The sequence below is a fragment of the Coregonus clupeaformis genome, unplaced genomic scaffold (assembly GCF_020615455.1).
Source record: "Coregonus clupeaformis isolate EN_2021a unplaced genomic scaffold, ASM2061545v1 scaf0001, whole genome shotgun sequence".
In the NCBI taxonomy this organism is placed as follows: Eukaryota; Metazoa; Chordata; class Actinopteri; order Salmoniformes; family Salmonidae; genus Coregonus; species Coregonus clupeaformis.
Window position 1 is genome coordinate 2,977,901 of NW_025533456.1, and position 13,139 is coordinate 2,991,039.

General features: G+C 45.6%; 1 pseudogene; it reads right to left on the bottom strand.

The window, feature by feature from the left end:
- Positions 1-8,014: 8,014 nt before the first annotated feature.
- Positions 8,015-9,747, bottom strand: LOC123482950 (annotated as a pseudogene).
- Between the last annotated feature and the right edge of the window lie 3,392 nt (positions 9,748-13,139).

Here is a 13,139-nt window from a genome sequence, read left to right on the forward strand (position 1 = left end):
TGATGACGAACGCCGAAGCCTGCCCAAACAAGGAGAGGAGGCAGCTTCGGAGGAAGATGTGACTGTCTGTGCCTGTGTGTGTCTCTTCACATTCCCTGCTGTTCCATAAGGTGATTTTTATGTTGTTGTTTTTTATCTGATTTTATTGCTTGCATGAGTTACTTGATGTGGAATAGAGTTCCATGTAGTCATGGTTCTATGTAGTCCTGTGCACCTCCCATAGTCTGTTCTGGACTTGGGGACTGTGAAGAGACCTCTGGTGGCATGTCTTGTGGGGTATGCATGGGTGTCTGAGCTGTGTGCTAGTAGTTTAAACAGACAGCTCAACATGTCAATAGTTCTCACAAAAACAAGTAGTGATGAAGTCAATCTCTCCTCTACTTTGAGCCAGGAGAGACTGACATGCATATGATTCATGTTAGCGCTCTGTTTACATTTAAGGACCAGCCCTGCTGCGCTGTTCTGGGCCAATTGTAATTCTCCAAAATCCCTCTTTGTGGCACCTGACCACACGACTGGACAGGTGTGACAAAACTAGGGCCTGTAGGACCTGCCTTGTTGATAGCGTTGTTAAGAAGGCAGAGCAGCTCTTTATTATGGACAGACCTCTCCCCATCTTAGCTACTGTTGCATCAATATGTTTTGACCATGACAGTTTACAATCCAGGGTTACTCCAAGCAGTTTAGTCTCCTCAACTTGCTCAATTTCCACATAATTTATTACAATATTTAGTTGAGGTTTATGGTTTAGTGAATGATTTGTCCCAAATATATGTGCAATGATTTTAATTTTTGAAATATTTAGGACTAACTTATTTCTTGCCACCCATTCTGAAACTGACTGCAGCTCTTTAAGTGTTGCAGAGATTTCACTTGCTGTGGTAGCTGACGTGTTTAGTGTTGAGTCATCAGCATACATAGACTCACAAACTTTACTCAGAGCCAGTGGCAGGTCATTACTAAAGATTTTAAGAAGTAATGCTTGACTCTACCTGGATTATGTTGGATAGGCTTCCATTAAAGAACACTGTCTGTGTTTTGTTAGACAGGTAACTCTCAATCCACAATATAGCAGGGGATGTAAAGCCATAACACATACATTTTTCCAGCAGCAGATTATGATCGATAATGTCAAAAGCTGCACTGAAGTCTAACAAAACAGCTCCCACAAGTCATTTGTGCAAGTGCCGTACATGTTGAATGCCCTTCCCTATAAAGCGCTGAAAATCTGTTGTTAATTTGTTTACTGTGAAATAGCATTGTATCTGGTCAAACACAATATTTTCAAAAAGTTTACTAAGGGTTGGTAACAGGCTGATTTGTTGACTGTTTGAGCCAGTAAAGGGTGCTTTACTGTTCTTGGATAGCGGAATGACTTTTGCTTCCCTCCAGGCCTGAGGGCACGCACTTTCCTGTAGGCTTAGATTGAAGAGATGGCCAATAGGAGTGGCAATATCGTCTGCTCTCATCCTCAGTAATCTTCCATCCAAGTTGTCAGTCCCAGGTGGCTTGTCAGTGTTGATAGACAACCATAATGTTTTAACCTATTCACACTCAAAATTACAATGTTTGTCTTTCATAATTTTGTCTGTTATGCATGGATGTGTAGGTTCAGAATTTGTTTTTGGCATGTCATGCCTAAGTTTACTAATCATGCCAATGACATAAAAAAAAAATTTGTTGAAAATATCAGTGGGTTTTGTGATGAATGAGCCATCTGATTCAATGAATGATGGAGGCGAGTTTGCCTTTTTTCCCTAAATGTAATTTAAGGTGCTCCAAAGCTTATTACTATCATTCTTTATATAATTTGTATTTGTTTCATAGGACAGTTTCTTCTTTTTGTTCAGTTTAGTCAAACGATTTCTCAATTTACAGTACGTTTGCCAATCGGCTGTGCAGCCAGACTTATTTGTCAAATATTCTCAACATAGGAATCATTACAAAGCGTATTGTATGACCTCTTATACACTATATTAGGCCCAGCCTTTGGAACTTTGGTTTTCCTAGATATGGCTATTATATTATGATCACTACATCCGATGAATTTGGAGACTGCTTTAAAGCAGATTTCTGCAGCATTAGTAAAGAGGTGATCAATACATGTGGATGATTTCACCAGTGCTGTTTGTAAACACCCTGGTAGGTTGACTGATAACCTGAACCAGGTTGCAGGTACTGATTACAGTTTGAAGCTTTTTCTTGAGTGGGCAGCTTGATGAAAGCCAGTCAATATTTAGGTCAATCTGAAAATATACCTCTTATCACATGCATTTCACATGTGCTAGGCCTATAATCACTATCAGTCTTCTTGATTGATGATTGTGGAGCATTCTTCAGTGTCACACTGGCACAGAGCTCTGTCCCCCACTGTAGCATGCCAGCTGAACAACAGAGAAGTACAGAGAAGTGTCCTTTGAGAAATACGTTGGGAGACTACATAAAAGAGTAAACCAAAATGTGTCAATCTAGGGCTGTTCAATTCCGGTCCTGGAGGGCCAAAACACTTCAGCTTTTCATCCTTTCTTTCTAACCAGGGACCCCCCATCTCAGCCTCCAGTATCTATGCTGCAATAATCTTTCTCTATGTCGGGGGCCGTGGGTCAGTCTGTTATATCTGGTGTAATTCTCCTGTCGTATCTGGTATCCTGTGTGAATCTAATTCTCTCTCTCGCTCTCCATCCTGGAGGACCTGAGCCCTAGGACTATGCCTCAGGACTACCTGGCCTGATGACTACTGGCTGTCCCCAGTCCACCTTGTTGTGCTGCTGCTTCAGTTTCAACTGCTCTGCCTGCGGCTGTGGAACCCTGACCTGTTCACCGGACGTGCTACCTTGTCCTGGACCTGCTGTTTTCGATTCTCTCTCTCTCTCTTCCGCACCTGCTGTCTGTCTCTACCGCACCTGCTGTCTCGACCTCTGAATGCTCGGCTATGAAAAGCCAACTGACATTTACTCCTGAGGTGCTGACCTGTTGCACCCTCTACAACCACTGTGATTATTATTTGACCCTGCTGGTCATCTATGAACATTTGAACATCTTGAAGGACAATCTGGCCTAAATGGCCATGTACTCTTATAATCGCCACCCGGCACAGACAAAAGAGGACTGGCCACCTCTATAGGTTTCTTCCTAGGTTCCTGCCTTTCTAGGGAGGTTTTCCTAGCTACCGTGCTTCTGCATTGGTTGCTGTTTGGGGTTTTAGGCTGGGTTTCTGTATATGCTTTTTGTGACATCTGCTAATGTAAAAAGGGCTTTATAAATACATTTGATTGACTGTCTGGTCTACCCAAGAAAGACATTGGTCAACTGCAAAACATACAGAATGCTGCAGCACTGGCACTGACCAATATCAGACGGAGAGCACACATTGCACCGGTTTTAAGGTCGCTGCACTGGCTGCCTGTAAGTTTTAGAGTTAATTTTAAGATTATTCTATTGGTTTTTAAATCAATCCATGATTGTGCACCCCAATACATGTCAGACATGCTTTTAAGTTATATACCCAGTAGGTCCCTCAGTCCGCTGGCACTGGCCTTTTTACTATCCCAAAGCCTAGGACCAAGAGGCATGGAGAGGCAGACTTTAGTTACTGTGCCCCCAGCCTCTGGAATAACCTGCCAGAGAACCTGAGGGGGGCCGAAACTGTGGACATATTTAAAAGGGATCTTAAAACACACCTTTTTAGCTATGCTTTTCCTTACGGTGCTTTTTACTCATTCAGTATCCTCTTATGTTTGTTGTGTAGTAAATTACATGTTTTTATTTTAATTGTTTTAAATTAGTTTTTTTTCTCCTGTGAAGCACATTGCATTGCATTCCATATCTGAAATATGCTGTATAAATAAAGCTTGATTTCATTTGGAGGTGGAGGTCATAGGCAGCCATGTTGGGGTCAACAGCTCCTCACTCTTTGTCTCCTACGAATCAAACAAGTTCAGAGATATAGTATCTCTCTAACTGCGATCAAGATGTAAAATTGTGGGTTAAAGATAGCCTACATCAGGATGGGAATGCATGTGTTTTTTGTGATATGTACCATTTTCTTTAAATAGACCAAATATTATGTACATACCCCCATCATGGCACTCATGACTGAACTCTTATAGTGGCACCAGAGATTATATAATGACAAGGTACCTATGTCTCCAACGGGATTCATTGTCCACCGAGCAGAACATCAAGCTCCCACCTATTCCTCTCTTTGGATTGGTGGATACATCTCGTTATTTTAATATATTTCTGAATATTGGATGAGGGGTGTTGACGTCAACCGCTTGTATTCAATGGACAGAGATGCTATGCTAATATCCTCATGTCATGAATATGCATAGCCATCTCGAGACAACTCAGATATAAAGTGTTTTTTCTCAAAGTTGCAGAGATGTCACGTGTTCTACTTATATCAGTACACTCGTAACAACCTAAGCATAGCAAATAAGCCATTCCATTTTTTGATGACCAAATTAGACTCATTGACCGCCATACAAAAACTCCTTGCTTGGTGAGCGAAAGAAACAAAACAACGCCACCTGCTGGAGAAGACACATTTCTTAGCCCAGTTATCCCTCTTGTTTCGCCTCTTCCTCTCTGTTGGCACGCAACAGGTAAGACCATTTAAACCCCTCTGACTATGAGGCTGCCACTGAGGGTGGGGAACATGCCAGGAGAGAACACCAGCTTGTTGGAGTAGATCAGCCATTATCCATTCAGCTGCAAGGGTGAGGAGAAGAACCATTAAGCGGCCTAAACCAATTATCCTATAACTCTCCTTACCTTGTGTGTGTCGATGATGACTACAGATTTTTGAATCATCATCTCGAGATACCTCCAACTCCGCCAGTTTGGTCCTCCGCTTCTCATTCAAGCCAAAAACCTGTCTCAATTGTGTCTCCAAGTGCCCTAAAATCAGAACAACATTGGGATAAAGACTGACTTCAGGTAAAATGTGAAGAAATAAATGTGCGAATTGCAGTGGAGGTAATTATTCGAAAGCAGAGGCATCCCTTTCTCACCATCACATTTTCGTCTTGGCGAGGATCCAACGGCCACAGAATTCCTGCACACCTTTTTCAGATGATGGTGTCTCTAAGGTCTACAGTACTGTGGGAGTGAGGCCAGAGTAAGTAACTTAGTAAAGCAATGAAAGAATGGTCTTTCTCAATATTATTTTGGCTGGCAGTCTTTCATGGTCAAAAACAAAAAGAGCCTGTGTCTCTGTGTTGGCCTAGCTACCATGTTTCCAATTAAAGTGAGGAAACACTAAAACATAGGATTGTTGGCAGTGCCATGGCTGCGGGAAGTAGGGGTGTTGAGGGTACTGCATCACCCCCTGTAAAATGTTAATAAAATGAAATAAAAGTAGTGCACAGAGCCTTTTAATAGTCCTGTATTAATAGTCCTGACATAGCTGTTTTCTAGTCCCCCGAAACTACTTCCCCGGCTATGGGCAGTGCTTGACTCGGGCAGGAGCTCACCGTTCTACTACTTGAGCTCCTGTTCCTCTTATAGAATATGAACTCAAAAGTATTGTGGAGTTCATGCACCTAAATATAAACAGTACCGGCACCCAAAATGAGTACCAGCATCTATTTCAGTACAAGTCAAGCACTGAGGGAGTCACCATCATCCGAGAACAAGGTCCAATTTAGTAAGATAAACAGGTCTACTTGACTATGAAAACGGTAAGACTGATAGGTTATTATTTGAATGCATACATGCAACGGAATCTGACCGTCCAGACTGATCATCACTGACAGCCAGGTGTCAATCAATAATTTAGGCTTCAGGTGTGAGCTTGATGCAAAATAAGGGGGAGGGTGTTAGAGAAGAGGGAAACATAATATAAAATGTAATAATATTGAGAATCTGTAATCCATTAAATGTGTCCCATTTTCCAATGACAAGCCAAGCGCCCGCTGTATGAAATTGCGCACACGCATGTTGCTCTCGCTAAAGCAAGCCCAGATAGGAACATCAGCTTTTGCTGATAGGGGGAACTATTTCGTCGACGAACTGAGTCCCAATTTTGCGATTGTCTTTAGTTACCATAGCAACAAAGTCCCTTGGCGCATCCCTGTTATAATAATAATAATAATATGCCATTTAGCAGACGCTTTTATCCAAAGCGACTTACAGTCGTGCGTGCATACATTTTTGTGTATGGGTGGTCCCGGGGATCGAACCCACTACCTTGGCGTTACAAGCGCCGTGCTCTACCAGCTGAGCTACAGAGGACCACAGGCAGGCATAAGTTGCCAGGCATAAGTTTTTATCATAACAACCTGTGGAGTTAGCACTTTTTTACAGTACCCATGTCCTTGGACGGTTCACAGATCACAAAGAAGCAGTGTAGTCTCTGTGAGAAATACAAGTCTTATCTATAAGAAATACAAGTTTTATCTCATCCTAGCCCCTAACATTCCTCACATGAATCACAGCCTGTTATGTGAAACAATTCATATCAGTACAGTATAAACCTTTTATGCTTTAATCATTAATGCATTCTTTCTAAGTTAGTCATCCCATCCATTTATGAGAATAATAAATCCCCACATGTGGATGTCGTGGAAAAAGTGGGGTCACTGGATGATAGCTCATTCTATAACTTGTGTCTGCCTCAGACTGCTAGGAAATGAAAGGGAGAAGGAAAGATCAGCCCGGAAATGAAGACTCATTGTGTCGTGAACTCTTTGACTGAGAGATAATCCTTGTAAGGACTTAATTGGACAATCGCTTCATTAAATGTCTGTTGTAAATATCTTAGCAAATATCTGTTATGATCCACAAATAAAGATATGTTAAATAAAGCCTACTTGTATTGTCCTGTGCAGCAGTAGGAGGTAATGCATGAGTAGAACACTATTGCCCTCTTGTGGATGATTGCAGTTGCAGACTCTTCACACAGAGTGAGGCAATAACTAAACCTTTAATGGCCCATTGCAGTCCCAAATATTTGTTCCTGTGTTTTGTATCAAATTGTACAACAGCTGATGAAACTAACACTTTAAAAGTGTTTTAAAAATGGTTCAGTGTTATTTCCTGATAGTTGCTGGTTGAAAATACAATCTGCACAGGACCTTCTAATCAGCAGGTTTTGCATGGGTGTTGTTTCGGCTTTCCTGGTATCATGATCAATATATCGATATAATAGACCAATAACAAAGTGAGAGTGCGTTCCAAACCTCTCTGCCAATAACAGCTAGTTTTCCCCTTCCCACTCAGATCTCTCCCAGACAGTCCTAGCAAAATTCTTGCTTGAGAAATAAGTTTAAAAAATGAAAATAAAAGCTATTTTTGTTTATTTTTTGCTATTTTAATGGAACACTATTCCAGTAAGGTACTTAATTGTTTCCCAGAAATGATTTGATATTGATATAAAAATGGCTGCATTGGGCCTTTTAAAGATGACCGTCTACAAGCCTGGTGATTTTCACATGTGAATACAGTAATATCCAACATAAATTCATATGGATTCACTTGATCTCATCTCAGATACTCAACATCTTGACTTTGTTCTATGGCGTGTAGTGCAGTCTGTCTCTGCAGTGGACAATATAAGCCGGTGAGTTCCTGACTTGTTCGTGTTACCCAGAGGCCAACATGAAAATGAAGCTTCTGATCAAAGAACAGACATTGGGTCTTAAATAGGACATGATTGTCTTACAGAGAGAAGGGGTTTATGACCAACATGCTGTGATATGTCTATAATCTCAAAAGGCTTTGAGTCTGACTGCACATTTTAGGAGGTGTCTGTGCATGAAAGTGAGATTAATTTTCTTACAAAAAGCACAATGTTTGTTGAACCAGGGGGTAGGCCTACACTTTCACATTATTTATCTTACATATAATGGAGGCAGAACAGGGTTTGAACTATCGTCTTTATTGCTTGTAAGCAACAACTCACCCACAGGCAACATTCATATTGTCAATCTACTAAATTCAGAAATGAATGACAATGTAGATGTGACACTTGAGGCTGGCATGATTGCAATCACTATCACATGGTTGCTCACTATGAGTCAGGCGCACAGTTGTTGTAGAAGATCTGAAAGATCTTGTCCACGTCCATCCTTCCTCTGAGGAACTTCTCCAGGTTCACTGGAACCTCCACCAGGTGGTTGTTGACACGGTCGTTCAGCCCGTAGGCCCCGAACACTAGGAACTTGTACCGCACGAAGTAGGGCGCGTTCTCGTCGTAGTCGGTGCAGCAGTTTGCCGACCACATGTACTCGGGATGGCCACACGGTCCAGGTTGTTGTGGCGGATCATGTTCCCGAAGGTCGTGACCCCGGTGACCACGTAGGCTTTGCCACGTCAGTAGTTGTTGAGACGCTTGGTGATGAGGTCCTCGTGCTCGGCCCAGGGCCCGATGTTGAACTCGCAGATCTGCAGCAAGAAGCAAGAACAATACTTATATTCCCCATACGTCTTCTAATGATTATTCATCTACCACCCTCTCCTGCACTGAAACGGTTTAAGGTAGACACACCAAACCTTCTTTAAAATGTGCAGACTGAACCAACGTACCTGGGGCACCACGTTGGTCAGTGTGTAGGTGGATGCCTTGTCTAGGGGGTTGGCCTGATGCTCGTCAAGTTTGAGGTGGCCTCTCTCGTACTGGGCCACGTCAGCATAGTCTTCCAGCACGGCTGTCCTCGAAGTTCATGTGGGAGGAGGACTGGGGGAATGGCTCCATGTTGTTGCTGCCCTTCTTTGACTCCAACTACAGAGGGAGAGAGCGGAAGGGATGGAGGTCGAGTGGAAGGGAAGGAGGGCGAGAGGGGATAGAGACGGATACAGATGGAGGGAGGGAGGTGGGGAGAGATCGAGACAGATGAAGAGAAAGAGGGGATTTTGATGAAGAGTTGAAGATGGAAAATGAGGGGAGGATCAATCAATTTGCATATGCACAACACCTGCTTCCTACATGAACGGCTATCACAACAATATCCTATTGTAACACCCATTCACACAGCCCATAAAGCTGCTTACCTCCAGCATCTCGTTTTGCGTAGAGCAGCAATATTGTCCTCACAGCTCAGCAAGTCTTACAGTTTACAGTTACAGTTTACAGTTTAGTCATTTAGCAGACGCTCTTATTCAGAGCGACTTACAGTTAGTGAGTGCATACATTTTCATACTGGTGGGTGGTAGACTATGTAGCCGCTGTGCTTAGTTCAATAGGTATACAACTATGCTTTTGACCATGATGACATGTTTCAATGACTGTTGATGAGCGGGCAGAGTGCTCTCTTACCAACTAGTGAATGGGTGTCAGTCATCTGCATCCATGAGAGAACATGTTTTGAAATGACATGGGGTTTCTAACTCACTATCGAGAGCATGTAAACATATCGATATAATAGCAAAGTGAGAAATTCAACACACAAACACACACACTTACTTGCCACATACCTGTGGCTCGAACATCCAGAGAAAGTCCACCCTCTTCTCGCCATCAGACTTCTTGAAGGTATAGGCCAAGTAGATGGGGATGTGTTTGTGGGGGTCGCAGAGGGTGACGTAGTGCAGCTTGTCCTCGTAGCGCTGGCAGATCTTCTTCAGGGAGTTACAGAGGAGATAGCCCTGCGGTTGGGTTCCCATGTACAGGGAGTCCTTACAGCGCTCCATGTGGTTAAAGTCCTACACCACCTCAGCCTGGGTCTCCTGCTTACAGCCCAGTAGGATCAGCATCACAGCCAGGGACAGAGAAGAGTAGATGGATAGGTGTCTCATGATGACCATGTCGCTCTCTCTTTCCTCTCTCTTTCACTCTCTCTTTGTCTTTGAACCTATCTTGTTTAGTGGTCTTGTCTGCCTCTCTCAGTTAACACAGTCTCAGCATGTGTTCCCCTCTTTCCCTATGCCGTTCACACAGTACTCTGTGCTTGAGTCGGCTGTCTCTCCCTCCCGCCTCCCTAGATTGCCCAGAACTAAGCCCAGCTAGAGCATCATCAGATAGACGTCTTCTACTTGGTAATATGAAAACTGGCTGACACTATTGTATCCTCTCTTTCATGCTCTGCAGCCTCTGTTAGGCCCTGAAAGCCGGTGTTTTTGTTATCAATCTCATGCTTTCTGCTTGGAGAGAGGGACTCAAGGTCGCCTGCGTGTTGGTGTCCGTCGGTGCGGAACGTGGTCAGAGCGGACTCTCATCCCCTGAAGTGGAGAGATGCAAAGTGGGTTTGTGTGTGCGTGAGTCTGTCTGTGCGTGTGGGTAGATCTGTGGCTAGCCTTCTCAGCTCTTCTCATGTAAAGACTGAGGTGTGAGCAGAACAAGGCTTTGTGCAGTGGTAGATTGGGAGGGAGACTTGAGGAAGGGTCTGAAACAAAATGGAGACCTAGCTGTGCTATGATCATTTTACTTCACAGACATGTTGTGGATTCATTGATTGTCACTGGAATTAGTATGATGGGCTTCTAGTGAATAATCTTGTAGAAAAACAACATTCCATCCAGGATCGTCAGTTAAATCAGTAGCAACAACTTTGAGTTTTTATTTCTACACATTATTGTTATTTGTGACAACAACTGTTGTTGTTTTACATATTTTCTGTTTCCAAACCACATGAGGGGGGTGGAAGGTTTTTCATTTCCCCCTGAGGGGGTTGTAAACCACATTCTCATATTTTCTCTGTATGAGTACAACAACAGGAGTAGACTAAAACCTCTATTTCCTGTTGTATGTTTTAGCTGGTGAGCTGTTCACAAGTTGCATGATACCCCTCCCACACACCAGCTGAATGTTGCTCTGAATAAGCAGGCAGGTCAACCGTGATACAAGTCAGTATTCAAAGTGTCAAGGCTGAGGTGTATGTGGTGTGGGAGTCAGGCGCAGGACACCGAAGCTTAGTCCAACAAAGTTTACTGGTGAAACTACAAGGCAAAGATACAGTAAACGGCCTCAAGTAAACCCGAGGCGAGCTATACGCAAACTATGCGTAAAACAATAAACAATGAAACAGAACAAAACACGCAGCACTACGGACAGGCGAAAAACAACACACAACCTAACCAATACAACACAGGCAACTTATAGAACACGTAATCAGACACAAACGGACACAGGTGTGACAGACAGACAAAAGCAATCACACATAGAAACATTCAACGGTGGCAGCTATTACTCCGGGGACGACGAACGCCGAAGCCTGCCCGAACTAGGAGGAGGAGCAGCCTCGGCAGAATCCGTGACAGTACCCCCCCTTGACGCGCGGCTCCAGCCGTGCGCCGACCCGGCCTCGGGGACGGCCAGGAGGACGCGGACCCGGGCGCGTGGGATGCCCACGGTGGAACTCCGTCAGGAGGGATGGATCTAGGATGTCCCTCCTAGGCACCCAGCACCGTTCCTCCGGACCGCACTCTCCCACTCCACGAGATACTGGAGACCACCCATCCGGCGCCTCGAGTCCAAGATGGTCCGGACCCTGTACGCCGGGCCCCCTCAATGTCCAAAGGGGGGCGGAGGGGTCTCTCCTATCTCATGTTCTTGGAGGGGCCAGCTACCACCGGCCTGAGAAGAGACACATGGAACGAGGGGTTAATATTCTTGTACTCAATAGGCAGTTGTAACCTGTAACACACCTCGTTCAATCTTCTCAGGACTTTAAAGGGGCCCCACAAACCGCCGACCCAGCTTCCGGCAGGGCAGGCGGAGGGGCAGGTTTCGAGTCGAGAGCCAGACTCGATCTCCCGGTGCGTATACCGGTCCCTCACTGCGGTGGCGATCGGCGCTCGCCTTTTGTTGACGGATGGCCCGCTGCAGATGGACATGGGCAGCGTCCCACGTCTCCTCCGAGCGCCGAATCCACTCATCCACCGCAGGGGCCTCGATCTGGCTCTCGTGCCATGGTGCCAGGACCGGCTGATAACCTAAAACACACTGGAAAGGTGTTAAATTGGTGGAGGAGTGGCGGAGAGAGTTCTGGGCCATCTCTGCCCAGGGGATATACCCTAGACCACTCCTCCGGCCGGTCCTGGCAATAGGACCTCAGAAACCTACCCACATCCTGGTTGACTCGTTCAACCTGCCCATTGCTTTCTGGGTGGTACCCCGAGGTAAGGCTCACCGAGACCCCCAAGCGTTCCATGAACGCCCCCCAGACTCTGGAGGTGAACTGGGGACCTCGGTCAGACACAATATCCTCGGGGACCCCATAGTGCCGGAACACGTGGGTAAATAGGGCCTCAGCGGTCTGTAGGGCAGTAGGGAGACCCGGCATTGGGAGGAGACGACAGGCCTTGAAAAACCAATCCACAACGACCAAAATGGTGGTATTCCCCTGGGAGGGGGGTAGGTCGGTCACAAAATCCACCGAGAGGTGGGACCATGGTCGTTGTGGAACGGGCAGGGGATGTAACTTTCCCCTGGGCAAATGTCTAGGCGCCTTACACTGGGCGCACACCGAGCAGGAGGAGACATAAACCCTCACATCCCTAGCTAACGTTGGCCACCAGTATTTCACGCTAAGGCAGTGCACTGTCCGGCCAATACCTGGATGTCCAGAGGAGGGTGATGTATGAGCCCAATAAATAAGGCGATCACGAACCTCGAGCGGAACGTACGTCCGCCCCACAGGACACTCGGGGGGAGTAGGGTCGGTACGCAGTGCCCGCTCGATCTCCGCATCGACCTCCCACACCACCGGAGCCACCAGACAAGACTCTGGCAGTATGGGAGTAGGCTCAATGGACCTCTCCTCTGTGTCATACCGCCGGGACAGGGCGTCTGCCTTACCGTTCTGGGACCCTGGGATGTATGTGATCTTAAAAACAAACCGGGTCAGGAACATGTTCCACCTAGCCTGACGAGGGTTCAATCTCCTAGCTGCCCGGATGTACTCCAGGTTACGGTGATCAGTCAGAATGAGGAAAGGGTGTTGAGCCCCCTCAAGCCAATGCCTCCACACCTTTAGGGCCTGGACTACAGCTAACAGCTCCCTGTCCCCTACGTCATAATTACGCTCCGCCGAGCTGAGCTTCTTAGAATAGAACGCACAGGGGCGGAGCTTAGGTGGCGTGCCGGATCGTTGCGACAGGACTGCCCCAATACCGGCCTCGGACGCGTCTACCTCTACTTGGAATGGTAAAGAGGGATCCGGATGCGCCAGCACCGGAGCCGAGGTGAACAGGTTTTT